This window comes from Passer domesticus, chromosome 1 (genome assembly GCF_036417665.1).
Source record: "Passer domesticus isolate bPasDom1 chromosome 1, bPasDom1.hap1, whole genome shotgun sequence".
Taxonomy (NCBI): domain Eukaryota; kingdom Metazoa; phylum Chordata; class Aves; order Passeriformes; family Passeridae; genus Passer; species Passer domesticus.
In genome coordinates, this window is record NC_087474.1 from 22285854 (window position 1) to 22309530 (window position 23677).

At 36.5% G+C, this 23677-nt stretch overlaps 1 long non-coding RNA gene across 7 annotated transcripts; it reads left to right on the top strand.

Annotated features, from left to right (window-relative positions):
* The first annotated feature begins 5017 nt into the window (after nt 1-5017).
* LOC135294588 (uncharacterized) lies at nt 5018-17953 on the top strand. 7 transcript variants are annotated; one of them, XR_010356683.1, is made up of 9 exons: nt 5018-5294; nt 5395-5478; nt 6919-6971; nt 8694-9165; nt 9731-9855; nt 12086-12254; nt 12362-12462; nt 15801-15957; nt 17198-17953. It is a non-coding gene; the product is annotated as an uncharacterized LOC135294588 (long non-coding RNA). The 7 variants fall into 7 exon arrangements; XR_010356680.1 differs by lacking the exon at nt 8694-9165 and having other exon boundaries at nt 5370-5478; XR_010356677.1 differs by lacking the exon at nt 8694-9165.
* The last annotated feature ends 5724 nt before the right edge of the window (nt 17954-23677 follow it).

A 23677-nucleotide genomic window follows, 5' to 3' on the forward strand; every position in this document is an offset into this window, starting at 1 on the left:
AAACAGTATTTTACAAAAGAAAATAAAGTTCAACTGCAGTTTTGAATAATAAAAATTCAAATAGCAACACAACTCAATTAGAATAGTAATATTGGAACATAAGTGAAAACTTAAGAGCAGTTTGGATACTCATCCTCCTAGACTCCTTCAAGTAACTTGCTGATGGAGTAGCATGATGCTCTAAAGGTAATTATGATGGTAAAAAAAGGTGAAAAAAGTTTCAGCTATTTGCCATGTTTTTTCAGATTCATATTTCATTTTGATATAAGGATATCTGAGGTACAAAAAGCAAAGACAAAGAGAAGATGAAAAAGACTTTTGTTACTAAAGGAATATTTATTTTAGTCATCTTGATTAGCCTAAGTTGTTATGTCAAACAATTTTTATTCTGTTTATGGAATATAACACCTCTATAGGCGAGATTTCAAAATATGCCTGAACTCAGTGCCTAGTTATTTGAAGCAAAATCTCTTGCACAAACCCTTTTTCCTATTGGCAGATGACAGCAGAAGTGATTGGAATCACCTTTACATCAATCAGGTTTAAAAAAAAATTAAAAAGCAGGAACAAATGGAGAACAGGACTTCTGGGTTTAAAAGTTGATATTTGTTTACACAAACAGTAGCTGACAAAAGAGAACATGAATGTGACTTTGGCATATATGAATGGAGATCACACTTAAGTCTCTGAAAATTTGACCTTCACTAAATTTGCAAATTGTTTCTTATGCTACCCAAACAGTGTTGTACTTGTCACATAATAACAACCTAGATTTAATGTTAACTGTGCCTGATAGTTTAGGTATTTTTATCTTTCAGAGCTCTAGTTTTAGGGCCAAGTCAATGCTGTAGATCCTTCAACTGTACTGGAAATCTCCAGTGATTATTTTTCCCTCATTCACTGAATATTCTCCCCTCATTACACACAGTGAAATTCCATTAATATCAATACTGGTTTGGTGTACAGAATACACAATACAGATCCATACTGAAGTTCAAGGATCACAATTTTGCTTTCTGTATTAAACTTCAGCTCTTTTATTGATTCTTTTCCTGCCCACTCTCCTCAAGGATAAAACTAAATTGCTTGCAGACTTCATTGTAAAATTATAAATTGAGGGCAAAAGAAAAAAATCAATGATGAAACCTGTAGTGATTAATACGTCAAACAAACAAACATTCCCAATTTCCCTATGTCTTATTTCCTCATTTTGTAAGAGACACTGAAAAATAGCCTTAAAAATGTAAAAGTGAAATATTGTCTTCTTTCTGGGGAATAGAATCCACAAGTTTAAATCATTAAACTATAATTATACTCTGAACATTGGAAGGATTTACAGTGAAAATATCAAGTTGAGATTAAGTCAATAAAATTAATCACTCATAACCCTGAAGGAGCAAAAGGGTTGAAAAATGCTACAAAATTGAAAGCTACCATGAGCAAAGGGACTCAGGGAATTCATTTTAATTTACCACAGCCAAGTTCAAATACAAGCTGTTCTTTGTTATCCAACCTGAGGTATTATTTTTCATACAGACGCTCACATCTGACCAAGCCATAATCACATACTGTAGAGCTTTCTTTATCTGATTATAGAAGTTTCCTGTTTTAGCAATATATTAACAATGAACTGCATATGGATGGGGTGGTGCCACAGAGTGGACTCCATTCTGCTCACCTAACCACATCTATCGGCGTATTAAGTGCCTTAAAGCTGGGACTTGAGCTATGGTAAGTAAAGTTGGTTTTCAGCCACCAATGTCTCTCTCTTACATGGGCCTAACAGACATTTTATATTGTGAATTCTTTGCTTTTTCAGCAGCACAGACAGCTCTCATGCAGTGGTCTAAGAGCAGGTTATGAATTGCAATAACCTTTTCTCTCTCTTCTGGGTTTAATGATTGACCATGCTGTCTAAAACAGTTTTTCATGGACAGTACGTTTGTTTTGGGGTGCAGTCCTCTCCACCCCAAAAGGAATGCACTGTCAATGAGAAACTGTGAACAGCAAATGTAGCCAAATGTCCCTTCCAAGGATCCACATGCTCTGACAATGGGCAGAGACTTTTTAGTAAAAATTACTGAAGAAATGAGGTGTGAGTATAAAAGGTTGAGAAGGGCATAGGAAAGGTGTTAAGGACAAGTGACCAACCCCCTAAGAAGTAATTTGTAATTCAGATAGAACATACTTTCACTTTTGGATCTGAAGTGACCTGGTACCTCTACTCTGAAAATCAAGATGTATCTGTGAACTGTGAGACTGTGCATTATGGCTGAATTTTAATTTGGCTGCAGAGATTTAGGTTCTTCCTCTAGGCCCAAGAAAATTAAAACCAATTAATGAGATCTCTTTTGCTGCAGTGTAACCATCTCTATTCACTTCAGATATTAGCCATCTGATTTTACAGCTACAAAAGTGGGGACAGCTGTGTTTGAAGACTTGGAAGTAATGGAGAGAATTGCTTAATACATGATGTAAAGTAACACTTCCAAGTGAAATCAACCAAAGTTCAAAGATTTTTTTTTTCAATGAGTGCTTTGAAAAACTACCAACTGAGGAACTATTTATGTTACCAGAAATAGTGAAATAGGGGCTGCATGAAAAAGTATATATGCCATTGCCCATTCATAAGCAAAATCAAACATCATAGCCAATATTTGCAGTAAAATAGTTTCAGTGAGAATATAACCTGTGATAGTGCAGCTCCATATGATCAGCCTGACATGGTTTTCTTTCCAGAATATTTGCAAGAATTTGCTGAAACCTTTGTTTATTTACAAGATTTCCACCAAAGCTAGTTTAAATAGACATTTTTCAAAAAATATTTCCAGAAACATATAGCGGCCATCTGCAGGCAAGTTTATTTCTGAAAAGACATTTATGAATTTACATCCAACATAAATAAAGAACTGTTAGGCAATTAAGCTGGAAAAATGTGCATTTTTCAGACAGAAAATAAACATTTGTTTCCAGCCAGTTGATGTACAAGTACCACAATTTAAAATGTGAAAACATAACTTTCTGCACCCAATGTTGAGACTGACTTTCTGCTTTAAAAACATAATGTCTAAGTGTTCTTGATGATATGATTTTTTAAATTCTTCTCCATGTGGAAGATGCTAATCTTAAAAGTGATCTTCACTCACAGTTTTATTCTTATTATATATGCAAGACTGTCTAAATGAGCTGTGCTCTGCCACACTTTTTTAGGCAAATGCCTGTTTCAAGTCAATGAGAATTTTGCTTGACTGTCCTTGAAAAAGGACTTTAGGACTAAATGTAATTCCTAGAATTATTTACATATCACCTAGGATATAGGCAAAAATGTAACTTTATTTTAGGCTGCAAATTCTTAGGCAGAAAGCACTGAAGAGCACTATAGTTTTGCATCAGTCACTCTATTGTAAAGATAATTTTGCTACCAAGCCCCAGTTTTCATCACTTTCCTCAGCTAGTACTTTTGGCCTGGAACATTTTTCCCTTGTTTCCATCCTCACTGATGTTCCCTATATTTTATACTCTACATGCTTGAAGAACATCCAGCTATTCCTTCAGATATACAAGACTTAAAATAATGTAACAATATTTATTTAGCCAAAGATCTGATATCTTTGGAATAGATTAGGCAAAAACTATTTGGCTTTAAAATATTACATGTAGAATCTGTGTAGCTCCTTGTGAGGAAACTGACAGATTTTTGTGACAGAAGAGTTGTGAAAGAAAAGAATGAGATTGCTACAAGCCATACTATTTTCTAAGGTGTATATGAGGTCTTGGTCCAGCAGCAAATCAGAGGATGATTTTCCTTATCTATGTGAAATCCCACTAGCATTACTAATAGGAAACTGCATTAATGCATTTCTTAAAATTAGTCTTAGAATTACACAGGCTTGGGTATTCTTCTGGGATTACAAAATGAGTGACCAATGAAGAATGTGACACAAGGTTGTTCATTTTTCATTCAGTTGGATAAAACTGTGTTTCTTATGCACAGGAAAAAATGAGGTGACACAAGTATACTGGTCTTGCTAAAGAAAATAATTATAACATAGCTATTTGGAAAATTATTTTCCTGTAAATAATAGCTACAGATTGCTCTTATGCTCTAAGCCATTAAAGCTGAAAAGAATAAGAACATTACAAGTTTTTAAACTTGAATTGAGGAATTGAGAATTGAGGTGTGGTTCCCTGACCTGCTCATGGAATAAAAATGTGTTTGGAAGGAGTGAGCTAATGGTTTCTGAGCTGTGTTGTCCTCACTCCCTAAAATCTCTAACAGCATTAGCAGCTCATCCACAAAATTTGATCTCTTACTTAATCTCCATAGTATTAACTTTCACCCACACTAATATTTATATAACCTTTGGTATTTACCTAGTTTTACTTTACATTTTGTTTTAGAGAAAGGAATGGATGTGGAGGACAGGCCCATTAGTGTCTGTGGCACAGGATGATCTAGATGCACACCGTGGCTACACAAGTCCCTATAGAGCTGCTGAGTGCCACTATCAGCAAGTTAAATTAGAATAAACCTCTTGCTGCACTTGCCCTGTATCTTATATATGTACCCTAACTAGTCAAAATTGTCCACCATCAGAAGGAGGAGTCTGTGCTAGCTGGGTTTGGGGTTATGTGGTACATTTTTATATTCCTAATGTTTGCATTTTCACGGTACTCATCACAGCCTCAGCTGCGGGTCAAGACCCCCTCCACTAGATACTGTACAAGAAGAACATTCCTGTCCAAAAGGACTTCAAATAAGAAGTGGAATGGATACACTTTGTCAGAGAGGAGCACAGAAACACCAAAACACGTAAGAAGGTATTTGCTCACTACACAGAGAAAACAAACAGCAAATCTAACTTCAGCTCTCCATTCTCTCTGTGTACTGAGGGATGCAAAGTAACGCTGATGTTGCAAGTCATATGCACAGTAGACTGAATTTGCACCCCTTGCCTGTGGTTAACAAGACACAGGTCTCTGCACCATGGAAACCAAAAGCTGTGATGTCTGTAGAGAATGGCAATGCTGCAATAATAGGTGGAAACCAAACCCCAGTTCTAAAGCCCGTGAGCTGCAACACAAAGGCTACCTGTGACAGAAACTCTCCTAGGGACACCTGAGAGTGTTCAGGTAGTAGGACACAGAGTCCTACCACCTGAGAGATGTGGAAATCAAGATGATGGAGACATCACTCCAACCCAGAAACTGAGACCACTGTGTGTTACCTGAGAACTATGGTAGCACATCACAACCTTTGCTCTCCATTATCTTCAAAGAAGAGTTTACTCCATGTCTGTGCAAGTATTAAACTCTCTCTCACACACACATAGTTTTTATTTCCCTTTAAATTATATTCCTTATGACAGGCAAGGTGAATTTTAACCTGTATAGGAGTTCAGAAGCACAACAACGTGCAGAAAAATCAGTTCCTAGATGCACAACAGCCACATAAGGTCTTGAACATCCATCTCTCAGGTATCTAAATCCTCACTGTAAACCATAGTAAAGTCAAGCTAATAGTCTCCTGATGCTCCACTATTCCTTGTAAATTATTTTCTATATAGATTGCAGTTAAAGGGTTCCTAGAGTTAGCTAGTCCTATAGTCCTCAGTAAAAAGGACTAGAGACTCCATGGATTATTTCCTCACTAAATGAGACTTAAAGTACTACTTCCTCATAAATATATGCAAAGTCAGAATCTTCCACGTCTTGAAGAGAGATTTTTTTTAAAATCTGGAAAGTTGTCTGTGCACAAAGAAAAAAGAAAATAAAAGGATACAAAAAAAAAAAATTAAAAGAAGAAGTAGCAAAAGTAGAAAAAGTTTAAAAAGTAGAAGTAGTAGAAGAGAGGGAAAGAGGAAAAAAACTAAAAGGAGAAAAAAAATAGAAAAAAGCAAAGAAATGAACCCATATTTAAGCTTTACATTTTGCATTCCTTAAGAATCCTGCTTATTTAAAACAGACTTTGGAAATGTTGCCGTAGTTTCAGACTGCAGAGCAACAATTTGCAATGCTAAAGATATTTCCTTTTGGAGTACTAATCCAGGATCTCCTTTTTTTTTTTTCTTGATTTAAGAATATTTTAATTGGAAAGATTATATTTTTTTTAGTTCACTTAAGCAAGCAGTTTTCTTCTAAAATATCTAGGTTTTCTGTTAGCACTGTTAACTACTTCATCTTCCTTCCTATGCACATACACGTCATGTCTGGAGCAAAGCTAAATAAGAACCACATGTTCCATATAAACATTTAGATGCTTTGCATATAGATGGTGCTTAGCTGGAACAGCTATAAAGGAATAAACCAAAAGGAAACAGTAGGTGAAAGACTCAGCATTTTAGTAAGAGAGCAGGAACATAAGCAATTAATCATTAATGTGGAAAAAGAAGTGGAAGGAAATGGGAGGAGGAAAGCAGTTACTACAAGAGAGGAAAAGGTTTGGTTAAGCTTACAGTCTAGGTGAACCTCACCCAATCACAGCTTGAGTGTCATCTAAAATACACATCCAGGGCTACATTCTGCCTTGATGGAACCAGTGTCAAGTCGTAAACATTCATTTTCCGTAGATATGAGTAGGAAGAGAATTTCTCCTTTCATCATTCCATAAATGTTCTGGATGTATTGTTTACATTTCAAGTGTTCAGAATCAAAGACAACGATATAACTCAGACAGGATTAATTGCATCTGGTAAAATGCAGAGTAACTCTCCTAAAATAAACTCTGATACTTAATTTTGTTGAGTAAACTTCAATAGAGTTACAGAGATTTATCATTGTGTAACTCAGACCAAAAGCTAATTCAGTCAAAAGCAGTATCAGAGTGAGTAGTGCCAGACTTGTCAAGCCCCATACTTCACACACGAGACATTCCTCTGGCTCCATCTTGCTCTCTTCAATGTGGTGTTTTTGTCTCAGGTGACCACACAACAGCTCCTCAGCTTCCCTCCAGCTCTGGGATCCAACATCAGGTAGATGAGTTTAGATTGCTGACAAGTCCTGTTTGGCAGACAGGGAACGGGGGAATGGGGGAATGGGGAGGGATGCTGGAGCACGCTCCACAGCCGGCAGCGGTTGGTCTGCAGGGACATCCCACCCTCCAAGTCCTGCAGGTAGGTAGCAGTTCCCCAGCTGCAGCCTCACTCCACTCTTTCCTCATGTGGCCCAAGACCCACATTCCCTCTAAAAGCAGAGCATTTCTGTAAAAGCAAAACTGAGCTCTTAACCTCAATGACAAAAGTATGTAAAGGAAATTACTTCAATGACTCTCATTATAATGAAGAGTTTTCTAAACAGAACCATAGGTTTACAGGTAAGGTGTCACCATTGTATGAAATTTTACATTTTCTTAACATTTTGTAGGACATGGTGGTTCATAACTATTGCATTTTTCATTGTGATCACCATAGTGATGCACTATAAATTCAGTGGACAGTCTCTGTGAAATATATTTTCCTTCTAAAAAGAAAAGAAAAGAAAAGAAAAGAAAAGAAAAGAAAAGAAAAGAAAAGAAAAGAAAAGAAAAGAAAAGAAAAGAAAAGAAAAGAAAAGAAAAGAAAAGAAAAGAAAAGAAAAGAAAAGAAAAGAAAAGAAAAGAAAAGAAAAGAAAAGAAAAGAAAAGAAAAGACTCTACACTGCTAAAGAATGTTAAGTGTGTATTCTTTTTATTTGCTAGACATGCAGCCACATCCTGGCCAAAAAATGAGAGGCAAATGAGAACCAAAATTTTCTGAGAAGGGCAATCCCTGTACATTACATAAACCTATATAGCAACGTCTTTAGTTCTTATGATGCATAAAAAACCAGATTGCTGCTTTCTGAAAATTTTTGCAAGCTCTACCTGATTACTGGATATTCCATTGTTCATTAAATTACTAATCAAAATATTCCTTTATTGTTAAACCAAATTATTGAATAATAGTAGTCTCTGGTCACAGTCCTACTTTTGATTTTGATTTGCAGAGGTAGTCCTGCTACTTTGAGATTATTTCCTACAAATGGGAAAAAAAAAGAAAAGACAATGAGTTTAAAGATTTTACTTGCTCCAGGCTACAAAATGGTTAAGATCCAGATTCTGTCTCCATCTTGCCAGGCCTGGGAACAATGGGGGCTGGGAGACAGGGTAGAAGGTCAAAACCAGTGAACTTCAGTGACTCTTTTATCTCCATCTTCCATCCATTATCTTCATCACTCACGTGAAATTGTCTTTTAAGGATAATTAGGAAGCAGTTTAGTTTAGAGCAGCCCTGTGGCTGTCCTAAAACAAATGGTTAGAAAAAGAATGATCGAAAATAGCTTCATTTTTTTTCTGACATGGAAGCACATGGGACTTAATGAAAAATATACAGAATTAAAACCAGAGAAAGCTGAAGATTTCCTGGCTCTTAGTTCTGTCTGAAACTCCTTATTCCTCGTTCAGACACAGAGGGACTTCAGAGCTTCATTCAAACTAAATCTCTAATGGGATTCTCTACCAGATAAGGGTATAGGTCCTTGGACTACAAATTAGGAAGGAAAAGTCACTGAATTTCACCAGTGATCAACTTTTCAGTTCACTGTCAAAAATATAAAATAGATTGAAAAAAATTGTTTGAATCTCAGTGATAATAAGTCTTTCTTGAATCCTCCTAAAATAAGCAAACAAAAAAAAACTTTAGAGGAAAAAATACTTTGTTAAATTTTTTTTATTTCAGGTTTCTTCCCACTCTTGAAACAAAGAAAAAGGCTTCAAGAGGATGAAAATATACATATCATGCAGTCTGCATCTCACTGATGCTAACCTAATCTATCAACAGTCTGGGAAATATGTGGCTTGACAAAGGGAAGCAGATGTGCTCTTAATCCTCCTAAAGCAAACTATGGGATGGGTATCCTCAATCATCCAGAATGGTTTTTCTGGTGCCCTTATGTCTCTTGGTAAAGGCTGAACAGAGTTATTTGTCATGGAATTAGACCTTCACTTGGGATTTGTGTACTTTTTAGTCCTTTGATCAAATGTCTCATATTTTACCTTAACTGAACCTTCATGGACTTTCGAAGATAATCATTGCTTTCCATTTTTCATCAGAGAGAGCTACTGGCATGAGCAATCATCTCTCTCTGCAAGCACTTCTCTTGAAATTAGGAAGCCACTTGCCTAGCCTACTGACAGGCAAATAGGATACAGTAGGTGCCAGATTCAGGGTTTTCTTTCAAAGAAGAGTTGTTAAATCTTTGCTGCTTCATGTTGATTGGAAGCTTGATTAATCTTTCACAGATGAGATCCAAAAGAGGTGAGAAAACACCTTCAATGCCAAAATGGAAGTAGTATTCATTACAGCTTTTGGTGACCAAGATACCACGGTTTGTATAACAGAGTGTGCAGAGAGCAGTCACTGAGTTCTGCCTGACACTCTCTCTAGCACTGTGTATATGGCAGGCTAAGGCATATCAGACAATTTTTGAGACAGGAAAGCTGTCTTTACCAGTTTTCAGTCAGATTCTTTGTTGATGAAGCCATATGTCCAACTCAAAAGTCTGAAAGTAATACACCTTGTATTTAACTACAATATGCACAATGAACTCAATTCCTTTGGATTTTGTAGGAAAGAGTGGAGAGCAGATCAATGCAGTCATCAGTGAGCAGCATTATCATGAAGAGAGTATGAGCTAGGGTCAATCAACAGTCCTAACTCTGTTATCAGCAATTTTCTCTGAGACTAGAGCGCCCTTATCATTATCTATTCCACAGATTCATCAGAAAAAGAAGAGAAATATACAAAGTATTCTTCACTGCAGCAAATCCAGACTGACTTTTAGCTACTGCTCTAAACACCACCAAAGCCAGGACAGAGTCATTCAGAATTTTGGAAGTCAGTAAGTGGTTCATTTCCTCTGTACACAGTGCCCTTGGCAAAACAGTGTGTGCAGTGCAGTACAGCAACCCTCTCAGCTTGACTGAGAAAGTAGTGTAGAACCTAACCTCCTAACCTTTGCTAGAACCTAACCTCCTTTAAAAGATATTTAAAATTTGGTGTATTGGATTGATTGCAGGACAAGGCATTGTGCACCATCACACAAAAGATGTCTTCTGCATGTCGGAAAAACAAAACAAAGGGCAAGCAATTACTTATCAATACCACATAATGGGGCAGACAGAGCTGTGGCTGAAATACAGGGCTCGTGCCACCCAGATCCATGTGAAAATTGTGAGGCCACAGTTTCTACAATCACATTACTTAACCTCTGCATGTCTCATTCTCCTCCAAAGTAAAACAATATGCCGTAAGACTTTTTCATCTTCAATTTTTCCTTGACATAACTGGTGTGCCTAGCACTAATAGCACACTTGGAAAATATAAAGTACTCTGTAGAAAGCAGCAAAAATGTTAGTGGCTAACGGCTTGGTTATACACAGAAGGAACTAAAATATGGAATTAAACTGCTACAGGAATATTCCACAGAGACAGTGCCACAGGAGCCTTCCAAAGCCCAGACTAGCTCAGACAGCCAACACAAAAGAACTCGTTCTGTGGTACTTTGCAACTCTGGAACTGGACCCTAGTGAACCATGATTTGACAAGATTTTTATGCAGCTGAATTGCTCATTGACAATGAGCAATTTTATTGCGCTAAGTATTTTATTGCACTAAGTAGAGAAAATGGGTTGTTTTGTATAAAACTGACTTGTGATACCAGTCCTGGATTCAGCTGCCATCTCTACCACGTATTCCTGTAGGACCTTGAGCTAGTCAATTGCTCTTTCCATTCCTCAGCTCCCCCCCCCCCCCCCCATGTAGCAATTTTATCAGCAAAGCTTCTGGGATTGACAAAAGAATTGGTGGAAAAAATTCTACAATAAGTATTGTAGATTGTATATAGCTATCAGGGCATAAATTGTACAAAATCCATGGCTCCGTATCTTCTAGACAGAAAGTGTGTGCAAGTATTCCATTTTGCAAAGTTAAAAATTTCATCTGGTTCTATTTAACATGTTCTTAAGCATCCAATTTTTTCTTTCCCTTAGCTGCCAATGTTTTTTGATTAGAAAACATTTTGTTCTCAAAGTCTTGCCATGCTTTCATTGCCATGTTTTTATGAACTAAGTGACAGAGGAGATAAATGAAGGCTCAGTGTCCATGGTTGGAAAAAAAGAAAAAAAGCAGTTAAAAATTTAACAATAGGGCATAAAACCAAGAAAGACAGATGATTATCTAGTGGTTACTTCCATTAAGTGATTTAGAAGGATGAATATTTAAGGAAAAATTTTAAAATATTGTTTTCCTTGACTTTTTTGATTTGTTTTATGAAATAAAACCACAGCCCTTTCCCCACCACCTTTAAATTCCATATATGACCCTCTAAATCAATTACATTGGCACAGACAATGTTAAAGAATATAATCTGGTACTGTAGGTGTAAGCCATGATGAATATGAAAACTGCAGTAAAAGGTTTGAAATCATTTAGTAGCCATGAAACCAAAATCTAAGGTGTATCTTGTTTACTGAATTGCCAAAAATCAAAATATAGCCTGTTTTACCTAAACAAGATTTCTGTGTAGCCATATATTGAATATACTCTCAGATTTTCAATTTAGCTACTCACTGTATTTCACAATTCAGTGCTGGTCTTTGGACTGAATTTTAGTGTTGCACTCACCCCACCTAGCTGCAAGCTGCAGGAAAGCCAGCTAGACAAAGACAAAACCAGCCTTATGAAAAAGAGTGCAAATCTAATTTAAATAAAAGACAGAATGTTATTTTTTACAGAAATAAACCTTGCAACATTTTTAGTTGTTCTCTCTCAGTACTGGTTAATAACTCACCGAGAATATATTCTATTGTGTGTTACTAACACAGTTGCAGCACTTCTGCACTTTACAGAAAATCTATGTCACAAAAACATTCTTAAAGGTGCACAGTAGCACACTGAGAAGTTTAGAAATTTAAAAACTAAAATTCTTTAGGAAACAGAAGTAATTTCTTTAGTTTGCATGCACTATGTTTCAAACTTTTATCAGTTTGAAACACTACCTTCCCCTATGGAGAAACAAACCAAAACCAGATCAACAACTTGATGATCTCAATTCTCATCTGCTTACACAGCAGCACTCCATGTCCTCTGTCTGTCTCAGTCTCCTTGAGAACAACATAGTCCTTGCCCCTGGGCACATGGGGGGAAGGTTCCCCAGCCCACTCTACAGAATCACAGATCACAGAATATTCTGAGTTGGAAGGGACCCACTAGGACCATCAAAGTCCAACTCCCAGTCAAGTAAGTTTTAGTAAGGCTTTGATTTCCAGACAATGCTTCTTGCTAAGAATTTAACAGAGCTGCCCTTTCCTTTCCCTTGTCCCATTTGTTCTCACTGCCACACAAAGGGAATGAGTTAATACAGAGCGGAGGAGAAGGGAACAGAGAGCTCAGCAGAAGACTTGAGAATGAGCATGGTTAGAACACCTGCAGGAATAAGACTTCACAGGTAAAAGGGGCTCAGGAGTAATGGGCACACTGGCAGGAAGCCCGTGTACAAAACAACTGTTTGTACAAACTAGTTATATATTTACTTCTGCCTAGTAAAAGGTTGTAAGAGTTTCCTGTGCTTTGTAGCACATTATTGGCCATTTGTAGATGGCATAAAGAAGAAATAATTCATAGTGAAACAAAATACTGTAGGGGAGGGAGGACATAAGTGGAGAGGGATGGAATTTCAGTTAATAAACTGTAAATACATAGTTTCAAATAAAAATTTATTAAATAACAATTTATACTAAAAGCATTCTTTTTTTGTACTTAAAAGCTTCCTTTTGTGAAATAAGAGGTAACTAAATGGGTTGCTATGTTTAGAAACCATTGACATTTCTTTAAACCCTTTTCTTGTACTTTAAAGTGAGGCCCGAATTTAAGATGGACTTAGCAGTTAAACAGGACCTATTGTCCATTGCATTTTCAAGAAAACAACCAATAAAGAGGGAAGCTCAGTTTAGGGGATCTATTCATAAGCTCCATAGCTGAAAAAGAGCTTGCTGACAGTGAGAAAAAGCAGAAACGACCTGTAGAAATCACATCTCCAGAAATTCCCTTAAATGTGATAATGGGTGTACCCTGGTGGTCTGTACAAGTGAGAGAGAGCAGAGAAGCAGGAAATCAGGGACAAAGATAAGACTATAAACCAGCAAACTACAATGAGTTCCACATAGAGCCTAGAGTAAGTAAAATGGCTACTTTTCTTGCTTTTGGGAAAATGTCACCTATAAGCAGGCTAAAGAACTGATAGTTTTATTATTTATTTTTTTTTTTCTAAAATTTGCTAGCCGTTTCTTTGTTATTAATGGTAGTTGCAATGCCACCACATTGGCTTGCTTACATGTGCTGTGCCATGAAAGTCAGCTGAGTCCCTCCAGCCTGTCTCAGAAGTGAACTTGCACTGTTGTTAACAAGCAGGGCTCTGTAACTGCCTCATTTCCCCTCATGTATGAAGATCTCATAAAAGCCTACTCCCTCAACACTGGTGATTTCTGCTTCAAACCAGCCCTGAAAATTCCTTCTCCTACAAACCCTGTGCTAAATGAATCAACGGTGCACTTTTTACTTTCTTGTTTAAATGTGGATTTTGGAAGCTTAGCAGAAAAACAGAACTCAACAAGAACACCTTTTATCATTGATAACTACATTAATTCCTCATCCTATTCTCTCACTACTGCGTGTTTCCATAATATAAGTAATTATATAGAGTCAACTCCGATTGCAAATACTTTGGGACAGTGTTCTCATTTTTGTTAAATAGCTGCCCTGTTTTAGGAAGGGATATTGAAAATTAGAATCATCATGAGCACACCCGGCACTCTTAGTCAAAGGTGCTGCCCTTCCCTAGGATGTCATGCAAATTCACACAACTTGATTAAATCGGTCAGCAGTGAGATCTGAAAAGGTAAAATAATAGTTTGTAGTTTCTTGTACAGATATAATAGAATTTCAGCTGGTGGCAATTCTCCTCCTGTTCCACATTTCCTCCAAGTGAAACAACATTTCTAAAACAAATAATTTTAAGGGAGCATATGGCATATAAAAAAATAAATGTCTAGGGCATCAAAAGCCCAAAGTAATTTTTATTTTGACTGCCAAATAAAGTTTTAACATTTCTTTTTGGCTTTGCATACAAAGAAACAATTGTGAGGCTTTTAGTGGCACTTTTTCTGTCTCCCCTTCATCTGAGAAAACTAGCATTAATCATTAAAAGTCTTTTAAAAATACCATAAACATAGAATTTGTGTGCCAGTGTTTCAGCTCTATCAACATGAAACATTTGGAATTCCTTTTGCCTTCAGACTTCAAGTCATCTCTGGCAGAAGCCACTGAACAGATCCTTTTGCTTGTTTTGCCCTGGTTCCCAACACCTCAGTTATAATCTAGAACCTTTTTAACCCATTCCTTTGGACAGAAAGTTTCAGGCAGCCTCATTAAGGGAAGTGAGATCTGTATTTCTTGTTCTGTTACAACTGCATTGTCAAGGGCCAATCTCAGATAGAAAAGTTCTATCTTACCTTAAACTAGTCATTCTGTTCTAAGACTGATTTACAAGTAATAAATTTTCAGTTGCCTTGCTATATTTGGGTCTCTTCTTATATTTTCTGATTTCAGATTGTGTCAGGAAGAAGCTGATTCTGCATTTATTTGACTGGAAAATCAGGATATTGCTTTTTACAAAGATTCTACTCTCAACATCTTACAGCAAAGGCTGTGTGCCATTCACACATATCATTCCTAACAATAGCAAATCTCTTATTTGCAAAATTGAGATGTGCTATTTTCACACAAACTACCACACTTAAAAAATTATCTCATTATTGCTCTTTCTAATGTGGGGAAAAGAAAGAAAAATAAAATAAAATTATCATTTCCCTCCTGAGGGAATATTTTAAGTAACACTTATGCCTCTCTCTACAGTAAATTGGATCTTCCTGAATAGCTAAGTTTATATCTAAGATCATCTGTTAGCAGAGAGGATTTGCACTCCTACAGCTCATGTCTGCACATTTCCTATGTATGAATACATGACCTCCTACTATGCAGTGTAATGAAGTCAAGGCCATAGATATTGTCATAAGATAGATTGTCTTTTTTAATTACCTCTGTTACTGGGCTCCCAGGGCATCAGGCATGTAAGAAGCTTAACAAACACTGAAATGTCTACAAATAGGAATAAGTCCCAAGACAAGTCCAGGTCAATGTCTAAAGTGTACTGAAAGCTAAGACACCTACTTAACTGAAGCAGCCAAACTAAAATAAGTATTTCTGTCATCAGCAGCCTCCCACAAAATGCATAAAACTCTGGTAGGATATTGAGATCAGTCTCACCTCTAAATTTATCGACATGTACATAAATTCTCTTCTTTACCACAGAGGAAAGAGCAGTGTTCTCGTTTCTGTTAAGAATAATTTCTTTAGAAGGAAACTTCTATAAGTTCATACAAACTGCAGATTCTAATGCAATTATCACTTTGGGAGCTCTGTGCTTACTCATCTTTCTCTCAAATCCAGACCCAAGAGTATTTTCAGTGAAAGACACAATGGCTGATCTAGACCAAATGGACCTTATACGTAAGGTTGTTCCCAGAAACAATGTGCTTCTTTGTATTTGTTTCAGGGATGAGTTAATTTTATTCTTAGTAGCTCATACAGTGCTGTGTTTTTGATTTAGTGTGAGAGTATATTTGGTAAGACACTAGTATTTTTATTGTTGCTAAGTAGTGAAAACATTAGTGTGTCACCACCTTAATCCCTAAGTCAAGGACTTTTCAGTTTCCTCTGCCCTGTCAGATAGCAGCTGCACAAGAAAGTGAGAAAGGGCACATCCAGGACAGCTGACCTGAATTGACTAAAGGCACATTCCATACCACAGAACATCATATCCCAACATATGAACTCCAGGAAGTCAGCAAGGAGCTGCAGGTCACTGTCCGGGGATAGGCTCTTGGTGAGCAATTGTATCACTTGTTTTTCCTGGGGTTTATTCCAGCTTTTCAAGCTGTTTTCTATAAGAAAGGAATTGTTTCTAAAAGTATACACCGCATATATAAAGTACATGTGCAGGCCTTTGCTCTCAATTATCTCAGAGTCCAGAAGTTTTTTTCAAATCCCCCTTTATGTCAGAAAACATGATAGAAAATTACTTCCCTCCTGAAATTTATTCTCAGTGTAGAAGAAACACTGCCATTTACCATCTCTGGCTGGCTGGCTTTGGCCTTCTTGGCTGTAATATAAGCAAATTATTCTGCAATAAAGGAAGAGGATTTTTATTGGGTTTTAATCCTTCTCCATGATGCTGAGACAAAGTGGGTTTAACAACTCAGGCCTGTATAGAAACTTCTCGTGATTTATATTGTGGCTTCTTTAACAGCTATACAATTCCTACTCTGCCATCATTTCTCCCCTATCATAGCAGTTTTGCCCAGGTCTGCCAGTAATATACTGCCATTTTTTGTTTATCTTTAAAATAGCTATCATCCTAGTAATATTGAAGAGTGTATAGTCACATAGAGTAGGAGAGTAAGGAAAGATGTTTGCTTTCCAGAATGATTTTTCCTCTTCAGAGGAGGTGGCTTTTTTCCACTGAGAAAATTCTGCAATGATAAAGCACACACCATTTACAATCTCTGATAAGAAGCAAGTAAAAACTTTACTAGAAAGAAGAATGAAAAAGCATAAGCAGAAAGATTCCTACCAATTTTTTCAGGGAAAGATTAAAATCAAGGATGGAAACACTGAAAACATAATTCTGCTTTTCTGAATATTGCAATTTAAGAAACATACCTTATTCATAAGGTATTTTTTAAGGCTGCACAATGACAAAACAACTAATCTTTCTTACATACTTTTCATATACAATTGCACTTTTTACATTCCCTATTAGACTAACATCAATGATCACACTGACAAGATACCTATTTTTCTGTATCTTACAAAGTTCAAGTAAAAGACTCCAGAGTCAAAGAATAACTTTTTGGGAGGCATCTTTAGAAAACACCACATTCTGTCTCCATCTTACAGCATGCTACTTACAGAGTTAGATCAGGTCACACAGGCAGCAGTCAGATACTGAAAATTTGCAAGGATGATTATAGCACAGATTTTCTGGGCAGTCTGTTGCTTCACAGACATAGAATAGCCATTCTCATTGTTCATATCTAATCAGAAATCCTCTTTTCCTTGTCCAGGCTGGACAACTGCAGTTTTGTTAGCATCTCCTCATTCGTCAAGTGCTCCAGCTCCCTGAATGTGTCTCAGTGGTCCTAGAATGGACTTTCATTTTATCAATATCTCAGCTTCAGACTAGAGATAGTCTCAAAGCACATTCCCATTATCAGGATGGCCTGAACAGCATTCAGTGGAAAATCAGGCCGGGTATATGAGCATCTACAGAGATGTGTATTTTCACTTTAAAATCAAAAGCATCAAATGGGTCTTTTCTTACCAAGAAAGGTCATGTCTGCTTTGAAACATACTGTGAACTTTATATCTCATATGTACATTAATTAGTTGGAATATAATATCACATGAATTACTTCCAAAGGATTCTATACTCTGATTTACTGCTGTCAAATACAATGAGCTTTACCCTTTCTAGTAACCAATGGTCACTCATTTTTTTCCAGTTAAAAGCTGCTATTGCTGTATTTGGCCTTTGTAAAATTTCTGCTTTCACATACACACTAATAAAAAAGAAGTTAGAGTTTTTTGTTTCATTCTCTGCATTCACAAATAGAGAGAAAATTCATATTCCTTAACAAAAACTCTGGGTTGGGGTAAATGGTATAGAGATTTGTCATTATTTGTAATTTATCATGCAGTTAAATTATAACTTCTAATAATTGTCATCTTTCAAATATATCTCCAATTATTGTCCTAGTGATTTATTATATTAATCCTCTACCAGTAGTAAAAAGGAAGGAATTGCTGTTCTAGTCTGGCATGTTTCATTCCAATTTTTACTCCCTATAAATGTGTTACAGTCCTTCTGCTGGCAGTCACAGAAACTCTCTATAAAAGCAGCATTTACTGCAGTTTCTTTCAGAGCCAAGGAATACATATGAAGCTTGACATTCTGGAGTATCTGTTTTCAAGCACTGATCTACAGGAGTTATTAGAATTATTGCTCTTAGAATTTTACACTGCCTTAAAAGTGCAGCTTATGGCAATTTTTATGTGTTCACTATAAAGGAAAAAAATGGCATTGCATAAAAAATGAATGTTGAAATGGACAAAAAGTCTTCATACAGTCACTGTAGGTCCCTAGGATGTTGACCTTTTTGGTTGCTGGTAAACAGCATTATGAAAAATAAAACCAGTCTCAGAACTCCTGAAGGCCCTTCTCATCTTAATCATGCACCAACTGCAAATTTAGAAAACCTGATATTTCAAAGGCAATTACTTCCACTGACTCCTGAGGGATGTGCATAATTTTTCTCTTATATCACTTTTCTCTTGAAACAGTAACAGCTAGACAATTAAAAAATCCCATTTTTGCACTCTGATTTTCTGCTGCAAAGAAAGACCAGCCCTCTAATCATAACACTTTTGAAATCACAATTAAGACAGAAATGAAACTCAAGTTCTTACTAAAAGACAAAAACAACATTTCTCTTTTACAGGAGTCAGGATCAAGCCTCCATGGCACCCATGCCCTTTCCAGACACTTCCAATAAGAAGAAATTGTGAAAAACACAACTGTGGAACTAAATATACAGTAACAATAGAAAACTAAAAAAACTGCATATACACGAGTTCCTGGATTAGATTTTTCCTAGATTTCTGACCAAAGATAAATGACTTGGGATTATAAACAGTAGCCTAAAAAGGAGGAAGAAACAAAGGAACTCAAACTTGCTTTTATCAAGACTAAGTGAAAAGATCAGTTGTATGATCAGAAAAAAAGTGCATGTATGTATGTATTTGGAGGCCTTGCAATTTAACAGTAGAAACAAATCTGAAAAACAAAATTATCCTTCTTTATATTTTAGGGGCATCATGTTACTTATTTGTGTATGATAAGAACCCTCTTAGAGTAGTCTGATCAGCCATGAAGGCTTCTGTAGCCTTTAATGAAACTGCCCCCAAGATACTGTAGGTAACAGACCCACTTTCTTACATCTCCTTCAGTCATTCATTACAGTCTGGGCCATCACTGATTCCATTGAAATCCTCAGCAGAAGCACAGCAACACATCTCTAGAGGTCAGTTACCTTCACATTTGATGAGGTCAAACATAAAAACTTTCTTACAGCCACTGTAGACCGTTCCAGTACTAATGTCAGAACACTTCCTTACAGCTGTTTATTTGGGGAGAAAAATATTAATAAACTTTTTCAAAACAATACAACTTTTAAAATTACATAATCTGGCCAAGGAATTTTCACACATTAGGTTCTCTACTCATGAATAATAGCTATACCAAATTAAGCAACAGGACTTCATTTTGGCTTCAAATTTCCATTTAATTAGGACAAAATTGCCACTTCTATAAATTTCAGTTATAATCAAGCTTTTCCAGTCCTTTTATCCAGCTGCCTAATGTACTTTACAGAGAATAGAAGGGTTTATTGTTATATGTTTAATGTAGATTTCTAGCTGTATGAGATGAACTATTTTATCAGTGAAGCTTCTTGATGAAGGAAAAAGGACTTGCAGTTAGTGAAGAACAAGTCTATCCACAATCCTTTCAGCACAATCAACGGACAGGATTTTTTCCTTGATACCTGTAAGATTTCTTTCAATGTGTGCATTAGATAAGGTTAAAATACCAGCCACACAACCAGAGATAGCAGTTCTCAGTTCCTCTCTTTGAAAAATGCCTGCAGAAACTCCCTGTAGTTACTTACTTTCTGCTCCAAGTGACCAAAACATTTCTAGAAATGGTCTTTAAAAGACCACTTAGTTTTTACTGTACACAGGCAACCTCAGGCACTGGGTATGTCACCTACCTGTTCTAATCTACCCAAAAACATTTGTGCTCTGTTCAATTGATCACAAAGGTTTTTAGGTCACAACCCAAGAAAGTGAAAACCAGTATTGTTTTTCTCCACATTGCTATTACTATAAGAATTAAGAAAGGACTCTATCCAATTTTCCAGAATATTTTTAATTTTCACATCACCCATGGTAATGTTTTTTCTCAATGTTTTCCAAGAAACTCATAGGATAAGTAGTGTTAGATGATGCTGCTAGCTTTTTCGGTCTTCAGGAATTGCTTCAGGCCCTGCTTGTGATCAATCTCCTAAGAACACACAATGGCTTTTGTCTAACTATTTTGACATCCACTCTGGCACATGCCAAATTGCTCTTTGTGTGATTCTGCACCACCACTACTCTATTATGTTCTTTCTGGAGCCAAAGTAGGCACCCCTACAGCCCGCACAGAAAATCTAATAGCTAAAAGTCATTAGAGATCTAACAGCTAGAAATCACTCACATTAGAGAAGCAAAGTGTTCTTCACAAGTGTTGATCAGCTGACTGCCATGGGGATCAGAAACTGCATATACCCTCCAGGACTCTTCTTGAGTGGTTCTTCATGTGGAGGTAAGATAAAGAAAACCACACAATGCAACCAAGTTGGATGAAAAAACAATATACTGATGCTTATTTTTTTTCACATTGGCTGCAAATAAAAAAAAGGAAAAAATTCTAACTAAAATAAGAAAAGGCAAACAATTATTTTTTAAACAGCTAAAAATAATCCTACAAATCAGTAGTAGCCTAAGCTGTTAAAAAGTTAATTTGTACTTCAAACTTGAAAGCGCAACACATGAATGTTTGATCTTACTATGGAGCCAAATTACATTACATTAAAGTTTCAAAGCATCATTTTAAAGAAATGTAAAACAGAATCTCCCACCCTCAGAGGAGGAAAAGCTAATATGAATTGAATCTTCTGCTAAATTTTCCCAGTTCTGCATGACCTCAGTTTCAGAATATTCAGCTTCATGCACTCCTTCCTGAGAACCAGTAGAAATTATGGCCTCTAAAATGCCATCCAGAATTTTCCATTAATGTTTTCGCCCAGACACTCCCCACTTACACATTATAAATAAGTGTTCTAAATAAGAGTTCAAGAAGGAGTCCTGTAAGGACAGCATATAGGTTTTTTCCTACAGCAATATCGTTCCAAAGGAGGTTTTGTCAATAAAAATGGGATGTCACAACACCTGATTCTGTCTTTGTTTCATGGTTACTAAAAAATAATACATTCCATTTTGTAAAGATTAACTATTATACAAAATCTTATTACAGCAATAAGATCAAAAATTTTATAATTGTGAAAAGCATGCCTTTTCAGAGATCCTCTTTACTTAACAGAAGTGTATTTCAGTTGAGTTTCACCACAATGTGTCATTTCTTGGGCTTTTAAATAAAGTTGGTTGTACAAAATGCCCATGTTTTCTAATTTTCCAGCATGGACACACAGCTCAGGAAATTACATCACTCTTCTAGTGCCAAAAATCAGATTGGAAGTCCTAAATCTCAGCACACTTTCTCAGCCAGTGACGCAAGCAGCCTGCTAAAGTGAATGAAACCTTTGTCCTATTCAGTGAAACTTGGATTTTCGTGTCTTTTTCACGAGCTCAAAAAAATCTACCTGTTGAATATATTAATGAATTAAGTTTCAAAAGGTAAAAATCTCAAAAATGACAAAATAGGTTTCGGAATAGGATTCAGGCCTTTAAGGTTCAACTTGTGGCAATGTTCCTTCTGGCAATGATTTTTAAATAGCAATCAATTTTTACTTTTAAAAAAAAAGACCATGTTCATAATATGATCCCTTACTTTGTAATAATTGCCAACAATCATGCTGATTCAGAACAGAAAATAGCCACTGCAGTAACACCAAAAAGAACACCAAGAAGCCACTTCTTTCACCAAGTGTTATATCAATAATTTAGGAAATGCTTCAGCCGAAGATCAACACACCCTAGTACAGTAATTTAAATGTAGCTATCGATATACTAATATAGTTAATGGAGATCAAAATTATGGTCCAATCCAGGTGATTATACAGTATATGCTTACTTTAGGGTAAGCTGATTCACTTTGCAGTCTCTGTTCGCTGTTTAGCAACTCATGTATGACACGAGGAGAGGCCTTAAGCTACAATCCCACCAAAACAGTACCTGATACCATCTGTTTCTTCCATTTCTTTAATTTCTTCCACCAGTCTTTTTTTTTTGTTTGTTTGTTTGGTTTTTTTTTGGGGGGGTTGTTTGATTTTTTGTGTGTTTGTTTGGGGGGGGGTTGTTTTGGGTTTTTTTGTTTGTTTTTGTTTTGGTTTTGGTTTGGTTTGGCTTTTTTCTTTTCTCCCAAATGGCATGAAGCCAAGTTATAAATAATACTCATGACATGGAATTCTCACACTGTTAAGACAGGTCAGTGAATTTAGACTACAAAGCATAAAAAATCCCAGTGGTAACCCCTCAAGAGCATAGAATCAACCTGTTAGTTTTCTTGAAGTAGCAGATATATACATTCATCAATCTTTGTCTTTCCCCTACTGGGGCATAAAAAACTTAAAGAACAACACCCAGAGCACGTCAAATAGAACACTGATGAAAATCACCACAATTTTTTAATCAACAGTGAGTGCCATGAGGTCTCTTCATGTTTGTAAATGCTCAGCATGTCTCAGCAATACAATGTCAGTCTTTACAAGAGCTAAACTTGTGGCTTTAAAGGAATATGAAGTACCATGCATCACTTCCAGCTCCACAGCAGTTGAAGAGCTTCTGGAGAACCACTTCAGAGCTTAGATACTGTCGTTTCTTGGAACATGCAGTGAACATGAGGTCATGCAATATTCTGGAACAATATGATTGAGGCTACTCCTTTAGCAAATACAAATCAAGTTCTGGCACTGTTTTGTTCTCTCCCTTCAGCTCTAATGTCCTGCACAGAAGTTTACTAGTTAAGCAGTATTGCTTATTTCTCTACACCAGGAATTCTTTTTTTTTTCTGTCTTGGCATCAGAACCTGTTCATGACAACAGTTCTACAGAACTGTTGCAACTTACACCTCCAAAGGACAAGTAAAGTGAGTGGAAAATTACCCAAGGTCCCTTCACTGGGGCCAGTGAAAGAAGCAGTTTCCCTAATTAGTAGATGTTTTTTTCCTCCCCTAAAGCAAACTTCCCAGGCTTTACATTTACCTGTGCAAATGGTCCAGTAAGTGCTTTATTTTGTTTACACTGAACTATAACCCAACAAAGAGATAAACAGATTAGCCCTGGATAATCATGGATCTGCCATTTCTAGTGCTGATCAGACATGTGGGGATCACAGCAGCTGTATCACAATTCTGCTCACCTCCATCATAAAAATATACAACTGGCCCATGTGAATGGAGAAGTTAGGAACAGTATAGAATTGCAAGAGTAAATATTTATTCATGCACATGAGGTGTACCAGCCAACATGGGGCACCATGAATGTGACTTTACACAGTTTCTTTTAGCTTTCCTACATTCAGGTACAACACAATTTGTCTAATCACTGACACCCATGCTGCTGATAAGCAATCATAGTAAAACTTTGCAAAGCAACTATATTTTTCCAGGATTCTTGCTGCTTGTCTGCTGATCCAGATGTCCCTGGAGCCAGTCTTGCCAGTTATCTATGATACAAGATGACACTGAGAGGGTTTCAAAGACGTGT